Here is a 16,343-nt window from a genome sequence, read left to right as displayed (position 1 = left end):
ACCCTCTTAAATAGAAATATTCAAAAAAGTTGTTTAATTACTCTGTGGTAAAATTAAACCCAGGTTGTGAAATTTCAATTTGTAAAATTAAACCTAGGTTGTTCGCATTTAAATTTTTTTTCTTTGGGGGGGGGGGGTTTCATGGGGGCTTCGCCCCATGTTGCAGTGGGGTTCCCCCCTCAAAATTTCTTGTTTTTGTTTATAAAAATTCTAAAATTAAAAATTTTTAAAGTGGGGATTTTTTAATTTTATGGGGGAGGGGGGGTTGGGTTCCTACCCACCTAAGAAAACAGCTTAAAACCACCAGAGGACCAGTAGGTATATTCCCAGAAGGGTAAAGCCCAATTTGATCCGTAGTTGCTGAGTTTTACAAAAAATGTAAATAAAGTTTTTGAGGGGGTGGGGTTTTTTTGTTTTTGGGGGTTTTTGGGGGGTTTACTTGCAAATTTAAAGTAAAACAAAAGATTTTGTTATGTACCCTATTAAACTAACCAAAAAATGTTGAAATTGCTATTTATGGATAGATTAAAATTTTCTCCCGATGGTCACAGAAATAAAGCCATATATGGAAAAGAATATCACTGATAATGGTACCTGGATATTCATTTTTTCATTTATTTAAAAATTTATATAAATATCTACATATCTACATGGCTTCAGATATATGACGTTATCAGTTAATTGCTTTGTATATGTATGATAAAATGTAATATAACCACTGAACAAGTTACATAAAGGCAATTGATAATATCATAATTGGAAATTTAAAATTGAGTTATTCTTGGGACCATTAATTATGTGTCATAATCTTATTTAACGCCTATCTCGAAAAATGCTTATCTCAGAAAATGCTTCTCTAAACTACATTTTAAAAAACAAAGCATTGTTTCATATCTAGCAATCAATATATTAATAAAATATATTTTGAAATCATAAATATGACTAATTAATGATATCAGATATTATTCATTTTGTATAAAGACATATTCATCTATAATACAAAGTAGCTTGATGTCTATCTGTCTGACCGTCTGTCCGTCTGTCTGTCCGTCTGAAGCTTAAGATCTCAGTAACCGCTGAACCGATTGGGCTCTACTCTTCAGGGATTATACCTACTGGTCCTGCGATAGTTTTAAGCTATTTTCCTGGGGGGTGGGACACCCCCAACCCCCCAAAAAACTAAAAAAACCACTCCCCCCCCGGATTTTTTTTTTACATTTTTTGTAAAATCTCAGTAACTGCTGAACAAATTGGGCTCTACTCTTCTGGGAATATACCTACTGGTCCTCTGGTGGTTTTAGGCTATATTTTAGGAAGGTGGGACACCCAAACACCCCTAAAAATAAAAAAATCCCTATTTCCAAATTTTTTATTTTATTTTTATTTTTGTAAACAAAAACCAGTAATTGGGTTGGGGATACCCCACTGCACCATGGGGCGAAGCCCCCCATGAACCCCCCCCCCCAAAAAAAAAAAAAAAATTAACCAAAAAATTTTTAAGGGTGAAGAAAATGTGGAAAGTTTTTTTTTAGATTGGGGATAAGTGATTGAACCAAGAGCTCAGAGAAGTAATTAAAAGTGAAGGATGTAATTATCAAGGCTAATTCAAAAGTAAGTCATTTAAAAAATTTAACTTTCTTTAACCTATTCTTAAAAGGTAAACCTAAAGATATACTCTGACACTTTCAGAATCATACTACATAGCTAAAAATACAAATAGGCATCCACATAATTGGGGGATTTTAAAGTTTTTACTATTGATTGAGAAAGTTTTTACAGATATTAAGGTTTTTTTTTATTTTGGGGTAAAATTCTTGCTTAGATTATATCTAATTGAATGGAATAAGATATAGAGCACACAAATTCTATTCTTTGAATAAATTTGTATATAAATCTGTTATATATGGATGTACAATAATTAAAGCAAGGCTTTTATTTTAATCCTAAACACAATGTAAAGATGGTTCCTGAGAAATTAAATCAAGTCAGTTAGCAATTAATATATACAAAAATGGGAAAAAATAACATGTCTTTTCAGTTATGGGAATAAATTTATTACTTTTACAATATTCTGTAATGTTTGGTTTCTAAACTTCTTCAACATAACAAAATCTGTTGGTACTGACGTATAGTCGATTCACAGACAGACGTGTCTCAGTATAGAGCAGTTAGCGATACAAGATTAATATTAATGATCAACAAGTATTTGATTGTTACTTTTGGACAAAAAATGACTTTGTAAGCAATGTTGCCCTGGAAAAATCAATTTACTATACTGCTGATATGAGTATGATATTTTTAAAGGCATCATATCATCTTTTTCTTTAGCACTCAGTAACGGAAAGTATGGTTTCACTGAGTTGTAAACCATATCATTAGGTTATCAATATTGGTGTGAAAATAATACAACTCTGGAATTAAATCTTGAAAATGACTTTTATTTTTGATTTCCAGGGCTAAGGTGAGTTGGGGATCCATTACTAAATATTTTTGGTCACCCTGTTTTTCACCTTCAAATGTAAACAAAGATATATTGAAAATATCTATTGTTCTCCAGTGAGAAAAGTATTTTTTTGTATTTTCAGACTTAGAATTAGAAATAATGCGGTCATAACCCAGCCTTAAATTATGGTCAAGGCAGTCGGATTCTACCCAATGACTTTCCAGGTAACAACCAGAATAAGTTTGTAATAATTCAATGGGTTCAGCTTGTACCCCTATTTGTTTTTCGTCAAATGTATTGGGAATGAAAACATTGTTAATTATTACACCATGACCTTCACATGTGGGGTCGATGCCGTTAAGTAGGTCATTAGGGTAAGTTAAACTTCTGTTAACGATAATCCTGGTATAGGACATTTGATGGTCATAGACTGACATTGTTACTCCCTCATAATTTAATATTTTAGTGTCAAACATCCCCTGGCAATCTTCGTAAGATAATAGCCGCAGAATTTCAACGAGAACTGGCGCTGCAGTCTGAACATGGAAGTAACGGCCGCAATAAGAGAAGTGTGTACTACTGCGGAAAGGCACAACGTATACCAGGTATAATTTTTTTGTCCACCTTTTGCAGCAGGTGAAATTGCTTTTGTTCGATATTCAAAACATTAAAAAATGCTGCGCCTTGGGAGATTTTTAGGCGCGGAATTTTATCTGCAATACATTGGGTAGCATCCACCTGAACTATTTCAGATGCTTCCAGATTTACTATAATCATTGCTAAACCCAGTATATCCCAAATAAAAATGCCTTGATCTCCAGGTTGTTTCAACTTATGAGGCTGCATTTTATTTTTGTTCTGTCCTATTTATTCTAAAAAATGTTAATCTTGTCATATTCATTTACAGCTTTTTATTTGTAAAATTATGTAATATATACGTACATATATATATATACATTTTAAATACTAAATATGTACAGTCTACCAGATAGTTTTAGTAATGTATATATAGTTATTTTTTCCTTTTAATTGGATTGCGCAAAGCAATTTGCACATGTATTTTGTTGTCCCCCCCTTGTGATCTGGTTTTTCTTTCTTCGTCTATTATGTACCTAGGTACGATGCTCTGTTTATTAATATTAATTAATTTTTCAGGGCTGGATTTTTGTGGCTGTTGATAAAAGAAAGAGGATTCGGTCGAAATTGTCTTACTTAGGAAGCTGTCCTCTACCCGGGGGCTGGGACTGGTCGGTGTTTCCGGATTTAACTGTTCCAAATTGCTGGATTGCAATATGTCAGGTATTATTTGGCTATTTTTATCCACTATTTCCCCTCCCCCTTCATACCTTTCCATACCTTGTTTGGGGTTTATTTCGATAAAATCATCCCCCTCTCTATCTAGGTGTGTAAAGTTGTTCATATTTTCCGTGTTAGACTGAACCTTATCGTTATCAATTGTGTTGTCGATGGACAATGTAATTTCCTCAGACGGCACGATTTCTTCGATCGGATAAACGTTAAATGAAATTGTTTCCCCAAAGATTTCAACTTTTGAGTTGATTTTCCCAATTTTGTCACGGCTGGCAACCTGATTTGTTTTAATCGGATTTGACCCAAAAGCGAAACAAGTATCATTAACCCTTACAGAACGGGGGGGGGGGTCATATTGACCCCCTCCCCCCCTCTATTTTTTCAATGTCATTTTTTTGTAGGTAAGATAGAGAGTTGTGACTTCATGACTTTTTAAGTTTAGTAATTATACGTCGGCAAGAGTTGATTTTATTAGGATATCTGGTCTGTGTCGGTCGTGTTGTCCGGTCAAAGTCGGTTGGGTAGCACCAAAATTAAAAAAAAATTCTAAATAAATCTTAATTTCTACATTATGACTTTGTATATATGGTAGAAACCTAAAATTTTTTGGTGAATACTGAGATATCAATGACCTTAACCGAAAAGTGGTGTTATGACTGTTTGACCGCACCCTGACCGACTTTATGACTGATTTTTGTCCGGCTTTTACTACAGACATATATCATGAATATCGTGGCTTCTATTACAGCTAGAGACCTATTCATTTTTTTGGTAAATCCTTGAGCAATAATAAACAGATAAAAATATTAATTGGCGCCGCCAACCGCCGTTTTACCGCCGTAACCGCCGAAAATGGTGGTTTCTGTTATTTGCCGTTTTTTGGCGATGATCAAAAAAGTAATTTTTTTGTTATGAAAAATAAAAGTTTGTCCTAAAATTTGGTCATCCTAGCTGCAAAATTGGCCGCTATACAGCTGTTTTAAAATTTAGCGGCTGGCCGCTAAAAAGCGGCTAAGGAGCGGCCTGACCGCTATGACTAGAAAAAGTAATTTTCTCTAAAAATACACATGAACCACCAGAAAAAAATTTTACGTCTTTATCTGTAACAGAAGCCGAGATAGAGGGGGGGGTCAATATGACCCCCCCCCCCCCCAATCTATTAAGGTGGGAATAGGGGCCGATCTGTAAGGGTTAATGAACAATGGTTGTGAGGCTTTTCTAGATTTGTTTTGAAATTCTAAATATATTTTTGATATATTTTCAATATCCTGTCCTTTTTTCAAGATTGGGGAGAAAAAATCAAGACTTAAGGTAGGTTGTCTTTTAAATATTAGATAAAATGGCGTATGCCCAGTCCTGCGGGACTTCGATGCGTTAATTCCAAAGGTTGTGAGTGCCAATTTCTTTGCCCAATCCTTACAATCAAAGCGGTCATCAGATCTTAAACCTGCATAAATACTTTGATTATATCTTTCACAGGGGTTGCTATTTGGATTATGTGGAGGAATAAGTTTTGTATCCACTCCCAACTCTTCCATAACTATCCGAAAAACCTCGCCTGTAAAATTAGTCCCCCTATCACTTCTTAACGACCTAAATAAGCCATAAGTTGGAATCACTTGTTCCAGTAGTACCTTAACAGTACTTTCAACAGTGGCATCTTTTATAGAATGTGCAATGACGTACCTAGAGAATAAATATTCTAGTATAAAGATGTATCAGACATGTTGCCCTTGAAAATAGTTGGTGGTGAGTGGACCAATCAGGTCCACTGAGACTTGCCCAAAGATTTCATGACTAAAGGCAGAATGCGTAATTGGCTGTTTAGGAACTTGTCCTATTTTACTTAAGCATATTATGCAATTATGTACTTGTGACTCTACAAACTTTGTGACACCAACCATAAAAAATCTTTTGTTTATTTTATGGACCGTTTCATTTATACCCTTGTGACCGGTCATTGTGTTATGCACCAGGTCAAAGATTTTATTATACAATCCAATGGGTACTACCGGTCTTTCAATAAAAGTTCCATTGCTAAGGGGTTGTCTGAATATTAATAAACCTTCATGACATATAAATGTATTAGTTTAAAAAGAACTTCTTTCCGGCCGGTCAGCTCAGACTTTTCAAACACTGATAATTGTTTTTTCTCTAGTACCCACCTACAAATATCAAATAAAATTTGATCTTTTTGTGTTTCAGTTTGCCATGTTTCATCAATATCCCTTTCCAAGGATGTGTGTACTGAGAATATCTGGTCCTGCAGAGGACAGTCCAACTTATATGGATCCAAGGTAAATTGGTTAATGCATTTCTCGCAATTATTTTCCCTATGATCTTTACATAAAAATTGTCCCCTGGACAGGTTGTCCGCATTTGTGTGTAGTTTCCCTTTCCTATGTATTACCTCAAAGTCGAAGCTTTGGATAAATACTATCCATCTAAATGTAACGCCGTTTATTGTCCCCTTTGCCCATTTTTTGTAGTGGACCAATGAAATGGAGTCAGTGCATACGATAAAGCTTCTAAATCTTAACCCTTACAGATCGGGGGGGATCAGTTTTCTATTGGGATAAATTCTCCAGAAAGGAGCTCTTGCAAAAAAAAGCTTATCTAGTAATAGATTAATACGGTTCATCTTAAGGAATTCATAACATTGGTTAATAATTTTTGAAGTGTTTTCAGGCACATAAAAGGTTTCTTCAAATAATTGATTTGATCCAATAATACTGAATTGTGAATGAAAATGTCCTATTATATTTACCGGTTTTAAATCTACTGATAATGCACTAAGGTTTGTGGGGGTAAAACTGATTTTCTTATCCTCCAGAATTTCTTTGGAAATAAGTGACCAAAAATTGTTTCCGGTATCAATAAGTGCATTTTGCAAAAATTCACCCCCTACAGGATTGATTACTTTTAATTTAGAACAGATAGGCATTATTTAGATTGAATATAAAATACCCTAATCTTAATTACTGATTATTTATAGGTCAGCATTGCGAGTGAAACCAGAGGTGCATGTTTTCAATAATACCAATACACCTGACCAATGAATGATAATCTTCACGGAACCCATCTTTATATAGTAAGTACAAATTACTATTAGAATTTTTTAGAAATTGCAATGTTTGTAGGGTATGGTTTATTGTTAAGACTATTTTATATAATTTTCGGGTTCAGTTAAGTTTTTGATTTTGATATATACTTATATAAAAAAAACTGTTCAAGTTTTAATGTACTGCGCTGCAGCTTCAAAAATATCAATTTATGACAAGAACCTCCAACCAAAATTTGACTGAAGTAATTTTTAACTTTGCACATATACATAAATTTAGAGAAATAGCCCCCCCCCCCTCCTTAGGTATTTTTAGCACTAAGATGTAGCTTAAGAAATTTCCAAAGAAGGATACTGGTATGATTACTACAAGATACTGTTGTTAATTTTTATATGCGATCATTTTATATAGCGTTTACTTTAGATTGGACACCTAGTGGTGTGATTTTTAACTAACTTATGATTTATCTAATTCACAAATGCTAAAATATAGCTTACAAAATTTAACAAGCCCTAATGGTAGAAGTATTAGAAAATTCTGTTACATTAGGGGTGAATGTAAGCGTTTAAATAGAAAACTTTTTTAAATTTTTTCTCCTAGTGGGGCCTAATTAAATCAAAAACTTTGATAATTGCCTATTAATGCTGAAATACAGCTCAAAAATATGTTAACAGCTTCTTACTAACAAGAAGTTAAAAACAGACTGTTTCTATTTAGGATCTTAACCAGTATTTATATAAATGGGACTTAAGTTCCCTCTAACGAGTATAAAACGTACTCAAAAGATTAAGTTTGTAGCTAAAAGTCAGCTTTAAAAAATGAGAAATGATTTGTGGTCACTGCTCACACTTGACTGGCCTTAATCCTAGTTATCCTATTGTCTTTATATAGATTTTAAAACAAAAAGGGTCCTCCTAGTGAGGAAAAAGTTAACTAAAATTATTACTTTGTAATTTTTTTTTAAAATTATGATTATGGCTGTAATGCAGCTTCAAAGACGTGTTGAATGAACAGTAAAGATTTAGATTGAATCAATTTGTCAATTGCTTTACTATTTATATTCAAAATGATTACTGATATAAATATAAACTAGAAAGTTTTCAAATATTAATTAAGTGCACAACAAAATAATACTTATATACATATATTTACATTATTGCTGAAAATCAGTTACAGAAAATATTTTAAAACTGTGTAGATAAACTCAACAATGAAATTGCAACTGAATATTACTGAATTATGAATTCGGTTTCTTATATACTAGTCGATTACATTCAATACATAAAAGTCCCTCTAGTGATTAAAAATAAAAACTAAACGATAGTGGCGGATTAGCTACTAATTCACTTGATGATCTTCGACTTTGTACTGATAATATTTTTTGAATTAAAATTATAAATAAAAAGTTTTAATGGAAATGATGCATGCATGATGCTCCTAGGATTGCTTCCTTTCCCTTTTCTTTATCTAGTCCTTGATGGGGAGGTAAAGGGAAAATGGGAAGGTTATTCATTTTTGCAATGTTTACTCATGAAAAATAACAAATTGTTGTTGTAGAATTATCGCACCATTTATTTGTGCTTAGTAGGGGAAATAAAATAGCTAAGGAATTTGCAAGTTAAGCAAGCTAGGGGATATATTGTTTATTTTCAAAGATTTAAATGCATTTATTGGCATTTCATGGATAGGGACAAGTATTAGCCCCCTCGTTTTTATACACTGCCATGTTAGTGTTGGCAGGGGTGTTATCAGTTTCTACTATGCTAATGATTGGGTGTTTTTTCGTTTCCGCAGCATTAGTGGGTAAGAACATTTCCATTGCTTGAGAGTAGCAGGCTGATAAATTCTCCTTGGAGACATGGCCCGAATTATCCGAATTTAAGTAATGCTGTCCGGTTGTGACCAGCTTATTAAGGAAGGCGTTGTAGTCGTCCAAAAATTGCATATTTTCGACGTAGTTTGCCATGTCTACCGCGAGGTTGGAATACAGCAAGTTCTTGCTGACGTTTAGGTAGAATTTCTTCCACTGTTTTTTCCCTACGGTTCTGGGGTTCATAAGTCTAAACACAATTAGTTTCTTTCTGGAAGAAAGTATCAAGGGGTTGATTAGCCTACTGTTTTAAATTGTAGAAATATTAAGTGGCCACCTCAGGGTCGCTAAAGGGGGTGACCAACCTACGAATCATTAGATAGTAACTTAGGGCAGATAAGGCTTGATTTTTCTCAGGGGTAGTTAGATCCCCAAGCTTTTCACCTTTTGAGTCATAGATACAATGATATAAGATATCTTTAAACAAGATTGGGTTGCTAATTCTGTATGTTTTTGCCATTCTCCATAAATTAGCAAAGAAATTATCGAAATCACTTTTAACGTCCCATTTTGGGGCATCCCTTGCGAAATCGGAATCTCATCTTTAGCCCCACATAAAGCATTCCCTAACAAAATTGTTGTCGGGATTTGGCGTTTGAGCAACGCCTGGTAATGTACTTCTGTTAATTCCTGCTAGATTGGATGATGACTTGTGGAGGGGTTCTAACGACTTAAATAAATCAGGGATAAAGGTAAATTTTTCAATAAAGTTTTTTAATATTCAGTTAAGGTAGCCTCCCTAACATTCATCCAATTGTCATTGTCTTCAGGGCCTACGAACCCCACAATAGAATAGGCCATGCAGCCATGCGCTTTGGTTCGGTCCTTGAGGACCCATTTGGTCATGTTTAGCTTATATATATATATATTGAACTGTACTTGGCAGCTGCCAGCCGCCGAAGTTGGTGGTCGGTGGGAAAACGGCGGCGGATCTTTTAATACGTGATGTAGACATGTAAGAAAAGCTTAAGTTTAAAATTTAAAGTCTCTAAGTCAAAAATTGCGGCCACAGGAGCTTTATAAAGATTTCTGGAGACCTGGAGGATCAGGACCTGCAGGATCATACCTGGAACCTGAAAGTGACTTGAACACCTGTATTTCATATAAGGATGTACTACTAGAGAATATTTTAGTATTTTGGTATGATAAAATGCTTTGTTTTAGTCAAAAAAATATTTTTGCTCTTTACCTGGATGACCCTGCCAGGTTTGCTGGCATCCTGTGCCCGCCAGGATGGAGATATTCAAAAAATTCCAACTCTCAGTTATGTGTCATACCCATACTTAAAAAGTCACGCAGTTTGGGCTCTTTATCTTTCACACACAGAAAATGAGATAGAAAAAACCGGAAGGGGGGGGGGCGTTCAACGCCCCCCCCCCCCTCCGACCGTTAAGAGTTAATATATTTGGAAAACCTGTTCTGGGAAATTTATATTTTAATTATTTAAAAATATTTTTTTAACCATTATGTATTTTTCTCCTATTTTTCAACAAAGCTCCTGAACTACAAATAGCACTTATATTTTCAAAATATAGTGTTAATGACGATTCTAACAGTATGCATAACATTCTACGGATCAAATCAAGCAGAGTGTGCCAATACCCTGTTTTGTCACACTCTGCTTTACTTGGGGGAACATTGGCATACTTTGTTTTACTTGGGTGATTATTGGCATACTCTGCTTTACTTGTCAAAATATGCTTTTCCTAACTTTTGAAATAATCTATGTATATAAACTAGCAGCTACGACCTTCAATGCCTCTAGGCGCACTTGAGAGAAGGAGAGAGCTGAAGATCTATTTCATCGATATTTAGGTTTTAAAAAGAAAATCATCAGGGTGTGTTTAGTACCAATGATTATAGAACCATAAAAGTCCAGCAATCAATTATATCCTTTAAAAAAGGTGTCTTAACTTTTTGATTTTTATTTAAAACAGCTAGCCGGTGTTTTTAGTAAATAGTAGATGTAAAATTTTCCATAGAATCTAGATATGCAATCGGTTTTTTTGTAGACCTCTTATTTGTAAAGTAATTTAAGTTTTTTTTTAAATTAAGTGGGTTTTAAGGTACAAAAACGCAACAAAAAAAGATGAAAATTGCCATTATGAACAAAAATAAATATGAACAACAAGATCTTTAATTTGACACCTTACTTTTTTAATTCTGTTAAGTATTATTAGAAAAATCTGTTTTTTGGAACCCAAGATAATGAAAACTTTTTACTTAAATATATCATAACACAGGCATTAGAAATAGGTGTTTATATATACTTTTAGAATGAGAAAAATATTACAAATCCATTCTAAGCAAAATTGAAATAAAAAGTTTACAAAATAGTAAATAAACTGCAATAAAAGAAATTAAATGAAAATATTATATTATAAAGGCAACCTTTACTCCCCCCCCCATTCCCTTTTACCATCTTAAATCCTTGTTTTGGGAGTAAAAATGGGAAGGGGGTAAAGTAAGTGTTGCCTGTATAATACAATATGTTAGGACATTTTAATAAAATTTTTTTTTACTTTTTTTCAATTTTGCTTACAATGGATTCGTAATATTTTTCTGATTCTAAAGGTATATATGAACACATATTTTTTATGCCTGTGTTAGGATATATTTATGTTCAAAGTTTTGATTAAACCGAGGTTTAAAAAAATCAATTTTTTCAATAATTACCTGACAGAATTAAAAAAGTAAGGTGTCAAATCAAAGAAAATTAAAAAAAATTACTGTTTTTGTTTATAATGGCAATTTTCTTCTTTTTTTTTGTTGTGTTTTAGTACCTTAAAACTGACCAAATTTTTTTTCTTTAAACTTAAATTACTTTAAAAATAAGAAGTCTACAAAAAAAAAATTGCATAACTAAATTCTATGGAAAATTTTACATCTACAACTTACTAAAAATACTGACTAGCTATTTTAATGAAAATAAAAAAAGTTGGGACACCTTCTTTAAAATTTTAATGGTTTTATGGATTTTTTTTATCTTTTATACCACTTGGAATAGTGAGCCCCTAGATGCCAGGGACGCAGCTGCAATTTTATTCACATTAAGTTGTAAATTTAAAGATTGATTTAAATGAAATAAATTGAAAAAAATGTAAAATTTATCCTCATTTTTATATTTTTTTGTCATTCTGCTTTGTTTGATAAAATATTGGCATACTTGATAAAATAATGTCAAACTCTCCTTTACTTGACATACAAACATGGACAAACAAACAGACAAACATTGTTCTACTTTGTATTTAGCAAAATTCATTTAAATAATTGAATTTAAAGGAATGCATAATAAATCTTAATCTTTACCTTCATTATCATAAGCATCAATGTTGACTTCTCTGCTTAACAGCTTTATCACTTCACTTGTATTTCCAGCCTCAGATGCTTCAATCAAACCTAATGAAAAATAAAACTATTGGTTTTGCACCCAAGAAGAGTTGATTTATCTTGAATGAAAAGACCTATCCTGCACCTACACTAAGATTCCTGAAAACTTGGTAAAAAAATTTTCTGCTATTTACAAAATCTTCTTTGACAGATACACATTTTAACATAAGATAAAAATAAAGAAAACTATTTGTTTCTTGTATGTGGTGAAGATTATTTTTGAAATAATTAAAATAAACTATACATTACCTAACTCCATATTTCTAGCTTCTACTTCAGTTATTGTAGTAACTTCAGGAGTTGTTGTATCAGGTTCAGCTAGTGTGGTGTCTTCAGGAGTTGTTGTATCAAGTTTAGCTAGTGTGGTGTCCTCAGGAGTTGTTGTATCAGGTTCAGCTAGTGTGGTGTCTTCAGGAGTTGTTGTATCAAGTTCAGCTAGTGTGGTGTCTTCAGGAGTTGTTGTATCAAGTTCAGCTAGTGTGGTGTCTTCAGGAGTTGTTGTATCAAGTTCAGCTAGTGTGGTGTCTTCAGGAGTTGTTGTATCAAGTTCAGCTAGTGTGGTGTCTTCAGGAGTTGTTGTATCAAGTTCAGCTAGTGTGGTGTCTTCAGGAGTTGTTGTATCAAGTTCAGCTAGTGTGGTGTCTTCAGAACAAGAAACTTCAGTTTTTTCCTACAAACAAACATAATTTGCTATGTCATATTTTGATTAATCCTTGTATAACAGATGTGTGTCTGTGTGTACCACCCCTAGAGAAATTGCCTCTAGATTAAATGATTTCCCATAATTTTTTTTACTTTACAAAAACTAAAATTGAATGAGGTGGGGGTAACTTCAACCTTATATGTCCCTAAAAGCCTCTAGGGGTGTAGCTGTTAATTATTATTAAAGTACCTGTACAGGGGCACAAGATATAATTGGATACACAAGTAACAGCAGGAAGACCTTAAAAAAAAGATTAATTTATTTTAAGTTGATAAATATCTTTCAGTAACGCTTCAAAACTGAGGTGAGTTCTTAAAAAACTTTTTGGCTCACTGCCTCACTAAAATCAGTAAGGTTTGCTAAAATTTTGAGGGGATAATTTGTTAGTGAGACATAGTGAGGCAGTGAGCCAAAAAAGTATTTTAAGAATTCACCTCTGATTAATAAATGCAGGATTAGACTAAGTTGTCACCCATACTAAAAAATCATGTTTAGCATAGTATTACAGATAGTTTTCTATGTATTACAAAATAAAAATTATAATATATTATTAATTCTGGTTTTGTTAGTCCAGGTCTTCAACACTGCTGGCTAAAACAAAACTGGTTTTAATCTTTTATTTTTTAATTTCAATATCACAGATATCTCCCAAAAAGAACAAAAATAAATTCTAAAACTTAATGTATATATATAATCAAATATTTCTTTTTAGACTAAATAATCATATATTGTGTTAAAAAAAAAACTAAAATGAACATAAAAACAAGGATGCCACATCCAAAAAAGCAAAGGTCTAAACATGTAGAGTGTTAAAACTGAATAAGCAGAATATAAGTAAGCTAAAACAAAATTGTGAGTAAATTTGTTGCAAACTGCTTAAATACAGGATACTGTTTATGGACACACTTACATTTTATGGATCTATTTAAAGAGATGCTTTGCTTTTACCTTATCATAATAGGAATCAGCATTCCAAGAATCAAATAAATAGGATGATTATATCACATAAAAATTTCTGTCAAAAAGTAACATGTCTTAAATGTAAGTACAGATTTTCTGGTAACAATCATAGAGTTGCTATGATTTATAAATTGTACCTAATTGTTATATGAATCAACATACAAAGTTTGAAATTGATAGGGCAAATATAACATGTGTAAATTAATAAAAAGAGCAAACAGTAACAGATGGAAAGACTGACCCTAATTATAATACATCTTTGCTTTTAAAAATAAATACACTAAAATGAAATCATAATATTAAACCTTATGTTAAATTAATAGTTAAATATAACCTAATGTTAATTATAATCCTTTTAATAGAGTAAAAGGATCTCTGTCTGTTTGTGTGTCTGTCTGTACCAAAGAATCTCATTAACCGTCAAACCGATATGGTTCTCACATACAAAGTAGCTTCTAATAGGTCCTAGGAAAATAATTTTTTTTGGAGGGTTCAACGACCCTCTCAAGAAAAATCACTCTTGTTAAAAAATACCCTATCCCCCCCCCCCCAATTAAAAAAAAATATTTACTTTTTAAAATTGAAATAAAAAATGAGGAATTGTTGACTCCCCCCTTCTCCCTCCAATTCCAAGTGCAACTGGAGGACTCTAGGGATGTAGCTGCTAGTAAAATATAAATTAAAAGAATATACTGTTTAGTGCTTTCCCTCAAAAAGTATAGTCAATCACATAACTCATTGTCCCCTCCCCCCCTCCTCCAATCTTGTTCAGAAATGAAGTGTTTCTAAGAAAAGTTTTATTTGATAGCTACTGCTCTTTAATTTGTAATGTCCACCTGTCCATCATTTTTTTGGTAATAGCAACAAAAATAAATTTCTAGATTAGTATTTATCATCCCATTATGTTTCTTTAAAAAAATCTTTAGATGTTTTTTGCTTCACTACTTTTGGATGTTGTCATCCTTATTTTATTAAAAATGAACAAAAAACTTTAACACATACACAGTTGAGCCGTTTCATGTTGACGTCTACGTTGGTAATATGCAACTAAATAGTAAAACTGGAACTACTGCGTGATAGAGAGATAGATAGATAGATAGGCAGTCAAGATGGTACTACAGTGTGATAGATAGATAGGCAGTCAAGATGGTACTACAGTGTGATAGATAGATAGTCAGTCAAGTTGGTACTACAGTGTGATAGATAGATAGGCAGTCAAGATGGTACTACTGCGTCATTATATAATTGGGGCTTCATTTAAACTAAAATTTAACAAGAATAGTATTTTCCTAAAAGAGGAATTATTTTCATTTTAGTTTACCCTATTATGGGAAGTGTCCAAATAACTAATATCCTTATACTAAAGTAACAGGATGTCTGTGTATCTGTACCGAAGGATCTCGCTAACCGCTGAACCGATCAGGTTCTCCTTAGCTTCTCATAGGTCCCGGTTAGCTTCTCATAAGTCCCGGGAAGGTTTATAACTATTTTCTTGGGGGGTGGGACACACCCAACTCCCCCTCCAAAAAAGAAAAATTCCCCCCCCCCAAATTTTTTTTTTAAAATTTTTTGGACTAAAATTAAAAATGATTGGGGGGCACCCCCCCCCCAAAAAAAAAAAAAATTTTTGGCCCCCCCAAAAATTTTTTTTATATATTTTTTTAAAAATCTAAAATAAGAAATTGGGTTATTAAATTCAACTCTCTCCTTCTTAAGTGCGCCTAGAGGCCTCTAGGGGCGTAGCCACTAGTTATGATTTAAATTGGCCTCAATTATTTTTGTAATAAAAACAATTGTAACAAAAATATTTGTAATTAAGGTATATTTATCATAAAAGTAAACTTGTCATAAAAGAATAATTGTCAAATTTATTATAACTATTTTTCTAATAGGTTTACCGTCCTTACATGACTAATTTTTTTTACATACAAGGATGTCCAAGTTTTTTTATGTAAGGGGGGGGGGGGGGAAGGGGGAATTGCCCACCAAAAAATAATTCTTCTCCCGAAATTCTTTTTTTACCCCTAAGGCAAAATTTGCTTGAAGTAGGTATAATTTTCAGGTTCTTTTCTACTTTCCCTACCCCTTTGAAATAAACACTCCGAGTGCATTGTTTACCTTAAATGTTATTGCAATATGATCCAACAAACTATTACATGCCTTTTCTTATCTGGTGGAACTATATCTTATTGGGAGTCACAATCAAGGACGTCAAAGCTTTTTTGGGGGGGGCTCACCCAAAGTAAGGGTAAATTTGTATGAGGGGGGTAAAATAATTTTTTTTTCTAAAATTGTTTTTGGGTGACAAGTATCATATGAGAAGTGATATTAGTGATAAAAATTACTCAGCTTTTTATTTTATACTAGTGGTTACGCCCCTAGAGGCCTCTAGGGGCACTTGTGGAGGAGAGAGTCGAATTTAATAACCCAACTAATATTATTTTTAAAGAAAAAGTGAAAAAAATAATTTGGAGGGGGAGGGGGTGCCCTCCCCCCATTTCAATTTAGTTTTAAAAAATAAAAATTGGGGGGGTAATTTTTTCTAGGGGCGATTTCTCTTAGGAGGGTGGTGGTACCCTCCCCAAATATAGTTATAAACCCTCC

Source organism: Acartia tonsa, chromosome 15 (genome assembly GCF_053477335.1).
Source record: "Acartia tonsa isolate MP-2025a chromosome 15, ASM5347733v1, whole genome shotgun sequence".
NCBI lineage: Eukaryota > Metazoa > Arthropoda > Copepoda > Calanoida > Acartiidae > Acartia > Acartia tonsa.
The sequence above is the reverse complement of the archived record's forward strand: the minus strand, read 5'-3'. Positions refer to the sequence as shown.